This window comes from Lepisma saccharinum, chromosome 20 (assembly GCF_977018435.1).
Source record: "Lepisma saccharinum chromosome 20, izLepSacc3.1, whole genome shotgun sequence".
Taxonomy (NCBI): Eukaryota; Metazoa; Arthropoda; class Insecta; order Zygentoma; family Lepismatidae; genus Lepisma; species Lepisma saccharinum.
Window position 1 is genome coordinate 51,017,551 of NC_139248.1, and position 10,770 is coordinate 51,028,320.

At 38.5% G+C, this 10,770-nt stretch overlaps 1 long non-coding RNA gene across 1 annotated transcript; it reads left to right on the plus strand.

The window, feature by feature from the left end:
* The first annotated feature begins 4,737 nt into the window (after positions 1-4,737).
* LOC146003614 (uncharacterized) lies at positions 4,738-10,529 on the plus strand. The gene is made up of 3 exons (XR_014443838.1): positions 4,738-4,829; positions 9,309-9,356; positions 10,449-10,529. It is a non-coding gene; the product is annotated as an uncharacterized LOC146003614 (long non-coding RNA).
* The last annotated feature ends 241 nt before the right edge of the window (positions 10,530-10,770 follow it).

Sequence of the window (10,770 nt, forward strand, 5' to 3'; positions counted from 1 at the left end):
CGGATTATGATGAAACATCCGGCTGACGTAATGTATTCCTTCGCGAGTAACTAGCGCCCGGCATGACGTATTTTGCGCATGCGCAGCAGTTGCAGCGAACATGGTGGCAAGCAGTGTGTCTGTGGCTGTGGAGCAACGGTGTGTAATCAAATTTCTTGTGAAGGAGAAAGTGAAACCAGCTGAGATTTTCAGACGATTGCAAGCACAGTATAGTGAACAAACGATGTTGCAGACAAGAGTGTACAAATGGTGTGAGCAGTTTCGTGAAAGACGGGAGCTGGTGACAAATGAAGCGCATGGACACATTCGCCCGACTGCAGTTACACCAGTGAATATCGCACGTGTTGAGCAAATGATTCTTGAGAACCGGCAAGTAACAGTGCGGGATATTGCTGCCGAGGTGAATATCAGTGTCGGGAGTGTTGAGACAATCATTCACGACCACTTACGCTTCCGCAAAATCTGTGCAAGGTGGGTTCTCCACCAGCTGACATTCGATCAGAAGTGGACACACATGAAGGTCTGTGAACAGCTTCTGAATCGGTTTCAAGCAGAAGGTGATGAATTGTTGCAATCCATCATCACGTGTGATGAAACATGGTTGCTCAATTCAACCCCAGAGACCAAATGACGCAGCATGGAGTGGCAGCATAAAGGTTCCCTGCCCCCCAAGAAAAGCAAAACGCAGCCGTCCGCTGGAAAGATCATGGCAAGTGTCTTCTGGGACATGAAGGGCATTCTCCATGTGAATTTTCTGGACAAAGGGAGCACGATTAATGCCCAGTATTACTCCACATTGTTGAGTGGTGCTGTACGAAAGTCCATTCGCAAGAAAAGACCTGGGATGTTGTCTGGAAATGTCATTCTTCTCCATGACAATGCCTGCCCTCACACGGCCAATGTGACAACAACAACTCTGGCCGACATGTGCTGGGAAGTTCTGCCCCATCCCCTCTACAGTCCGGATTTAGCCTGCAGTGATTATCATTTGTTTGCACCAATTAAAGACCATCTGGGAGGGAAGAAATTCACGACAGATGAAGCACTGTGGAGCGATGTCCTCCAGTGGCTACGACAACAACCAATTTCTTTCTACGTCAAAGGAATTCGGGAGCTGCCAGAACGATGGCAACAGTGCCTCGGCACGCACAGAAAATACTTTGAAAAACTGACATTGTTTGAAATTTCTTCTGCTACCTATTTCCTCTGCAGAAATAAAAGTCCCGGTCAACCTTGAATGACCCTTGTACTATTACAGAAGGGAGAATAATAAGAAGCATGTTGTCATAAGATAAGAGAAAGATATTAAGTAATTCCAAGGCGATAGAAGGAGACAAAATGCAGCAAGTTCTCTAAGCAGAAGGAAATCACTTACCAAGGAGGAGAAGGGAGATAGAAAGAATGGACTATCTTCAAAGAGAAGTGAGGAAATTTAAAGGATGATAATCCATCAAAGGGAAGAGGGAGATTGAGAGAACAGAGTGCAGCAAGGAGAAGAGACAGCAGCAAGAAAAAGTGAATGTACTTAGGTGAAAGAAGGGAGAAAAAAGAATGGAGAAAATAAAGTAAATCACTTACCATAACAGTTTGTTTTTCCACTCTTGGTACAGTTGAAGTAGAGCATCTGTTGAGGCTATTGTGTCTCTCTAAACTCACTGATTGTCTGTGTTGTGGCAAATAACTTTTTGCTCACTCCCAGATCTGATGCACAGAAATTTCTCCTCCTTCTTTTTGGGAGGCCCGTGAATTTTATATTATGGGTAGATCAGCATGTAGGCTGTTTTCACCCATTATGGAATATTGGGATAAGCTCCTTAACTAAGACATAATTGAGGATAGGCCTCTAAAAAGAAAATAAATATGTTTGGTCAGAACTTTTTTACTCAGTGTCTAAATATATACTCAATACCTCATTACCTAAAAATATAATCAATATCTCAATATCTATTTATTACTTAACAAGAACTAAACTACACTATTTCAGAGGACAAAAATCTCCTAACCTAATTTTAAAGCTAAGATTGTAAAGATGCACTCAGCATACAAGGGAACAAACAAAGGACAACATAACTGCACAAAGGATTATCTTCATCATGGGTCTAGGTGCCAGACGCTTGTTGGCCTGCAAATAGCAGTGACTGGGGTGTAATACATGGAAGTGAGAACAGGAAACATAAAATACAATGTAATCGCCAATCAAGTAGTTTACATTTTTTTAAAATGTAACCCAGATAGCACGTAAGTTAAGTGCAAGTTTGCACTTGATTTGCATTTGTCTTGCGAGACTTGCTTGGCACTTCAAGTTGAATGCAAGTTCACTGTAAGTGTGCAGGAACCATGAGTTTGCATTTTAAGTGAATACAAGTTTGCAGCAGGTGTATAAGTGACAATTTGCCTGATACTTGCGTATCACACTTGCAGCAAGCCTGGAGTTCAAGTCGTCATTAGAACGTATTGCGTACTCCGAAGGGTGCATACATTTTTACATTTTAGCTATCATTGATGCTTCTTGGCTCAACGCAGAGGTATCTCTCAGCAAAGGGGTCGACAGAAGGGGACCAGGGGGGCACTTACCCCTTTGAGATATCTGGAAAAATTTCATGGAATTCGAATGGTTAAATTGAAGCGATATTTAATCAAAATAATTTTGTTTTCTGTGATTTACAGGCTGTAAAGTTTCAGCAATTTGCTACCATGTCCTACAAAATCTTGGGAGACTGTCTTCAGCTATTATTAGAATCATGTTCACTGCTGTAATGGCATTGGGAAGGGATTTTTTTTATATAATTCTGATTTCCGGTATTGAGAAAATCTCCATTTCCCCGACTAGGTCGTAAATTTTTCGAAATTTCCCAACACTGTGAAAATCTAGAATTGAACTTCCCCCCAAAGTGATTGATTTTGCACATCTGCAATAAAAATTGGCCATTTAAAGAAATTCCAGACCTTTTAAGTGCAGAAACTACGCAAGATTTGGTCACTGTTATATATGATAATTTGGAATTTCTCGACTGTTCGGAATCCCGAACACATATTCTCGATCTCGCCCCCTCGTTTTGAGGGTGCTGTGATCAGCACCACGCTCCGACCGCCTTTACTCCCTCTCCCAGGGTTGCTCGTTTGCCCCGTTACCCATTTATTGTTATTTAACATTTACTCGGCCAATGGGTCACATGTAACCCATAGAAAATATAGGCGTAGTTGGCCGATGGGTCACTGGTGCAGGAATCAAAACACAAAAGGCAAAAAGAGGGGTTGGGTGGGCCGCGGCCCCAACTTTCAATGAAAAAATCATAAAAATAAGGGAGCTTGCCCCCTCTTCCCCGCTATTTTGGGAAGGAGAGGTAAACTTTAGCCTTATTTTCAAAGAATGGTCCTTTTTAAACTGAATGAAAGTCATTTCATGTTCCTGGGTGCATTACATTATCGAATATGTGAAAAAACTCCCCATTTTTATGATTTTTTTCATTGAAAGTTGGTCCAACTCCTCTTATTGGCTTTGGCGTTTTGATTCCTGCACGACGGCACAGATGATTGGAGTACTATTTTTATATATACTATTCAGATTCTCGTTAAAAGAATATAGGTTAACCCATGATGAAATTAATATGTTAATAGGGGGGCCTCCTCGATGGCGCAGTGGTAGCGTCATCGCCTTGTAATGAAGGGGTCCCGGGTTCGATACCCGGTGGAGGCACAAGTGGCTCGAATCCCACCTTAAACTGTAGGTCCAGTCCCGATTAGCCTTACTGTGCATAAAGTGGACTTAAAACACTAACTCAAAAAGGTAAATTTCTCGTATGGGACAAACAGCTGAAATTTGCTACTTTATTTAATTTCAATATTCGTACTTACGTATTCTGCATTGAGAAACATTGCTGAAGGTGGCATTTCGCTTATTTCACGGAAATAAGCTCTATTTGCGACATATTGAGTAAGTTTTCTTCGTTTCTTCTTGCCTTCGGTAACACGCAAAATGGCGATCACAGTTTCACTACCGTACTCAGCATGCAGTGTTTCCACCCCACTGCACCCAAAAATACCTACGTAGCCCACAAACCATTGACGCATAGCCCCACAAACCATTCATACATAGCCCCACGAACCATTTCCGGTAAGGTTAGGTTAGGTAGGGTCACTATAGGTTACAATAGTTAAAAATTGGTTTCGAAAAAAATATGCGTAGCCCCACACAACATTCTCGCATAGCCCCACGAACCATTGACGCATAGCCCCACGAACCATTGACGCATAGCCCCACGAACCATTGACACATAGCCCCACGAACCATTGACACATAGCCCCACAAACCATTTGTGGAAACGTATCTTCTTCACTTACAAAAACACGTGTTTGGAAACACTGACCAGGATTACGTCATCACACACAGGCTACATCCACCTGGAAGTAAATGGATGCAAGAACTTCCGTGCATCGGTCACACATTTATATCGAAAAATAGATGATTTACCGTCAAAATTCAATGAACGATGCGAGAAAACACTTCCCCGAACTTCCAGAAGTATAAAGAAACTGCATTCGGTAAGTAATTTCTCCTGTAAATTTGATGAAATCCGTTTGTCCCTTACGAGAAATTTACTCTCAAAAATATGCTAAAGATTTATTTGTGATGTAAAATTGGTCATTACTGAAACAAGAATGTATTTGTCATGTAGAATTGCTCATTAATGAAAGATGAATGCAAAAGTACGCACACGTTTCTTTTGTTTTGTGATGGCGACATGATCACAAGTACTTCAAACAAGAATCTTTCGTGTGGTTTATCAAGCCGATTAAACGAGAAAGAGAAGAATTTTGTAACCACTAAGGTAAGTAAATAATTATACAATTCATAAGTAATAATTAAAACTGGTTTAAAACAATTCAGTAAAAACGCACACCTATGTGAGATACGAAACAATACCGTATATATTTTCACAATACTCTTAGCATTGTCTGGGAAAATGACAGAAATGATAATAAAAAATAATATTGCATTTATTTAGCGGGCGAGGTTCTTCTATGGCTTTTTTTGTTAAGTCAAGTAGTTAGATTAGATTGCTCTTAAAAAGAAAAGAAAAATATCAGCTGGATTTGTACACATGGCTTAGATCATGCAGTTAAAATCTGAGACTTTTTAAATTTCAACGGTGTTCATGATATATAAAGTGATTTCATTCGAGATTAATGATGGTAAGAATTGGGTCTCACTGCAGAACATGTTCCTCTACGTAGACGAACAAAATTTATATTCCCTGAAAGTACGTACATTTTGCTTCCATTTTCCGGTGTTATTTTTCCGATTAGTATTATATTTTTGTGCGAAAAAATGTTTTTCCTGCTACTAAAAGCAATGCATTTCTCGGCTCATTTCTCCATTCATTGTCATTGTCCATATTGTTTACGCATAGTTTCTTTCATTATTTGAGACGAGGAGTGCCTACAAGGTTAGGTTAGGCCTGTTAGTTAGGTTCCAATAGCATAAATACAATGAAAAATGTTTTTCATGCTACTAAAAGCCAGTGGCGTACGCAAGGGGGGGGTTACCGGGTTTAACCCCCCCCCTTGAGCTCTTGAAATATTATGGAAAATGCTGTAGAAAAAATTAAAAATGGCTAATTTATCACAGTCAAAGATCTGCGACAGTAATAATAATAATAATAATAATAATAATAATAATTTGGATTATTATTCCCATGCAGCATGAAGAAAAACAGAACATTCCAAACACAATCTAAGCGGCCGCAAAGTTCAATTTTGCAATTTTCTTTTGCAAAAAGTCGCGCAGCGACTCTTGCGAGAATTGTGAAAATTCCTTGCTACGTCCTTATTGCAAATGTTCTTCCCGGTACTGATTTCACATCCCCTTGTGAACTCTCAAGTGATGCTGAGTCTACATCCACATCATTAAATAATGTCGAAGAAGTCTTTTGTGAATCACCTAGAAGGGATAAATGTGTTGGAATGTCTATAAACTTACTTTACAACGAAAACATAGACTCAGTGGAATTTAGCAACATGTATTCTCGCGCTTCATCATCACCCTGGGTGAGTTCCATAGGTAAAGGTAATGTAAATTCCCCCGTGTATATAGCACCGTGCCATGAAGTCACACATAGTGGTGTGGTGGGCCCCAAAGATTCTTGATCTCGAACTATTTTGCAGGTGATGTGATCAGCACCATGCTCCGGCAGCCTTCATCCCCCAAGGTTGCTCTCAGATACCCATAGGCTGGGTGCGGAGACAAGGCTGGATAAATTCCAACCAATTCCGGGAATCGAACCCGGATATCCCACGAAGTTGTCAGACTAGACCAGCGCGGCTCCTTGAATGAGTTTCATATTTCGATTATTTCAATAAATTTAATATATTTGCTTGTTTTTATGGATTTTCTTCACACTTAAAATGTCTCACTTATCATATACAAATAACCGTTGACTAGACAATTATTTTGAAACAAAAGAATTGTAATTTTGTTCTATTTCTTTCATAAATAGCAGCTGCATTAGTAGTAATTAAACTAATTAATTAATTATAAGAATTATTAATTAATTTATTATTATTAATTAATTAAAGTATAATAAAAGAATGGTAATGTGAATTTGTAGAAAGTTTTCGAGATAACACCCCCCTTGATGAAATCCTGCGTACGCTACTGCTAAAAGCTATGCATTTCTCCATTCGTTCGCGTCCATATTGTTTACGCACAGTTTTTTTTCATTATTTCGACGTGGAATGCCTACAACGTTAGGTTAGGTTTTGTTAGCATAAATACAATGACAAATTATTATTTAGGCTAAGAGAATTAAACCTAGCTACCTAACAACGTAGGCATTTTTTTGCTTTCACTACATTTGTGCAGTTCCACGATTTCAAGAGCGCCCATCCTGAACTCTTATTTCTTGTTTTTTTTTTTTTTCGAAAATTACACATTTCCGCACCTTGAAAGTTACTATTCCTGATTAATAACTTCAAACCATTAGCATAGAATTAGGAATCACTTTCCTCCTAAGCAGCCCATATTCTCCAGTCTTACCATTTTTTTTTTACACAATTGGATTCCTATTTATGTCTGGTAACACGTGCTTTGGAATATGAGTGATAACTTATTCCATGCTTTCTGAAGAACGATTTTTTGGTAAATGTATGTTATATCGGAGAGACACTTCTTCATTTTTACAGAAGAAACCACTTACGGAAATGAGTTTCTGTAGCATTTTGAAAGTTCTTGGGGCTAGAGTCTAGTTTACGTCCTTCTTGTCCACTCCTTCTTACCCGTTTACGTCTTTCTTTGCGCACTCCTTCTTGCCCGTTTACAAAACCGTGCTAGCAGACAGCCGGCGCTCCGGCATCCGTAGAGTAAGTTTGTTTTTCTTTTTACACTTTCTGTCACTAACCATTCACGGGAACGAGGTTAGGTTAGGTTCCATTAGCACTCATTTCACCCCTAAATATGTGCTTCATCATCGAAAAATGTCCTCAGTACGTTCAATCACGCATATCCGGACAACATCGGTTTTTCTCGATTTTCTCCTCCAGGAATTTTTTCCTCGCCTTGGGATTTACTTTGTTGAATTCCTTATCAAATAACCTTTCCAACGATATATGACATGTATTTCTTAGGAAAAGGACGTAAACTAGACTCTTACCGTTCTTGGAGGTATTTTCTCACCGTAGAATGCTGCACAACAAGAAATAAGCACTTTTGATATAATAAACTTGCATTTTGTGCAAAGCAACAACATTATGCCATTGTTTCCATTATGTACCTGCAGATGGCCGAGTGTCGGAAGTCATGCAGTCTCGCCAGTGTTTCCAAACGTGCCTTTTTTTACGAGAATTTTTTTAACTATGCTTACCTAACCTTGCTGGAAATGGTCCGTGGGGCTATCCGTCAATAGTTCGTGGGGCTATCGTGAATGGTTTTTGGGGCTATCCATCAATGGTTCTTGGGGCTAGCCGTCAACGGTTTGTGGGGCTATCATGAATGGTCTTTGGGGCTATCCGTCAATGGTTCGTAGGACTATCGTGAATGATTTTTGGGGCTATCCGTCAATGGTTTGTGATGACATAATGAACACGAAAGTTAAGAAGGTGGAAACACTGCATACCGACTCCAAATCGACAAAACACAAGCCCGACGCGCAATGATCCACAGCTGTGTGAGCCATATTGTATGTTCAGCAACGGAAGAAAGGAACCAAAAGAATTACTCGTATTGTGAAAATCGTAGTTATTTTCGTGTAAAAAGCATAATGGCACCTTCAACTATGGTACGCAATACACAATTGGTAAGTACAAACCATCCGAAACACAAAATATCTTATTTTAATGTGTCTCCGATATAACAGACATTTACCCAATTTTTTTTGCTTCCGTATACTCCTATGTGATTGTTTGTGAACAGATATTCACTTAATGTAAGCTTGGATACGGGCTACCACTACCATTTACTTCACATGCGTTGGGGACAGAGCTATGATGCTTTCGTTGCTAAGTTAGACATGTTAAGTTTAGGGCTCTAACATTCAGAAACCATCTCTAAATGCTTTCTTTCTTAGGCTAGGTGAGTCAGGTTTATGGCTTTTAGAATTAAAATGACATCACTAAATGCTTCCAATGCATGCTCATGTGACATCTGGTCTCAAGCACGAACCCCCTTTGAGCCTCACATGGAAATCAGCCACAAATGTGTCCAGTATTTTAAGGCACTTCTTAATACTTCTATAAAATTTGGGAACATCGTTAAACATTTGGTACCGTTACCAAATTACTTTACAAGTTCGTTGTGAGAAAAACTCAACTATTTCAGAATTCATTTTAACCCCCAAACTCCATTATTTCCATGCACCAGAAACTTCATATTTTCTTTTTAAATCAATCAAATTTTATGCGAGAAATAAATTCAAATGTTATAGAAGGAGCTGGTGACCAAATGTCCACTCTCGAAAATTACGTCTATTATTATTTTAATAGGTCCATTTTTATGCTTTACACAACATACATTTAGTGACATGTCTGTTTTGTGTATATTTTGTCTTAACATTAAAGTTGTGTACAGAGGCCTAATTTTTATCTTGATAGATTTAATGCCACTATTGAAATGAGGACAAATATCGAGCTTCAAAAATAATTGTTTGATGTGAATCTCACTGCATCACCTCCATCGGGATTCTAAGTCTAGACTCTTTGATTACAAGATAATAGTCACAACCAAGTTTTTTCTAACTGTCACTGTTTGGTAATATAAGAGTAACTGTACCTCATTATATTTAATCTGTACTAACTAATTCTTGATTCTTTTGCAGGTGACAGATAGCTTTCCACTGGAAATGAAATTAGTCAACCTTTTTCCTGTGAGTATAATAGTTTTTGTCCTTTGCTTTAACCTTATATTTCTGGTTATACATGAAATATTTTGGCTTTCTAATATCTGTGCAACCATTTGCAATGACAGTAGCCTTCATGATCACAAGAATTATCCAGTTTTACTGTGAAAACCATATTTTCAAAATTAACTCAAACTGATTCCATGTCATGCACTTTATTGTAACCATGCAAATGGAAAATGGTTAATATTGACAGTAAAAAAAATGTTTTTGATCTTTGCAAAGCTGGTCTGTAAAGTCAAATTTTTTTTGTGTTTTTCACTGCAATTTGTAATATGCGATATCGCCCGAACGGATTTCTTCAAATATACAGGAGAAACTACGTACTGTAGCATTGTCGAAGTTCTTCGAGGTATTTTCTTTCGCGGAAACTGAAAAGTTCACCATAGAATGCTGTAGAACAAGAAATAATAACTTTTTATGTAAATAACTTGCATTTTCTGTAAAGCGACATTATGCTGTTGTTTCCATTATGTACCTGCAGATTGCGCAAGCCAGTGTTTCCAAAAGTGCCTTTTTTTTTACAAGAATGTTTTTTCTTTTTTTAACTACGCTTACCTTACCTAACCTAACCTAGCCAGAAATGAATGGTCCGTGGGGCTATTGTGAATGGTTTTTGGGGCTATCCATCAATGGTTCGTGGGGCTCTCTGTCAATGGCCAGGAAAATGACATATTTTTGAGTATCATTGAAATAAAATTTTATTCATCCTAACCTATTTATGGTATATTGTATATACAGTCACGGACACTTCTGGGTTATAACAATTCCATTAACTTTCAATGGAATCGTTACAACCCACAAGTGTCCATGACTGTGCAAAGTAACCTTGTTATAGAGACATTTTAGGGCATTGACCTGTTGTAACTGCTAAAAAAAATGAATATGATAATTTATGTGCAATGTTTTCTTTCTTCTTCTTTTTCATACCAAGTAACTTTTAAGTACTGTTGTGTCAGGGCTGAAGTGTACTGAAGTGTCCCTAAATAATTTAGGTTTCATTTTGTTCGTAAAGTATTGAGTATTTTTTTCAAGAAACACAAAATGTTATTGTTCCAGGTGCATGCAGGACACTAGCAGTAGTATTGCAAGGGATAAGAACGTGTGGGGAAACCAGGCCAAAACGCACCAAAATAGTGTGTAAGTAGATTTACATTTCTTTTCTGGTTTTATATTCAATAAATACAGAATGTTGAATACATTGTTTTTGACAAACGTGAAATGTTAAATTTAAAAATCGGCTTGGCAGGCATTGGCCTTCCGAGCACTGGACACTAATTAGTGTAATTCAAATTGTTAAGTATTGTCTGAGTTCTTATCTTGGCAGGAACTGATGGAAGTTATGCAGAGAAACTGTTATCTTTTCATACATATACAGGAG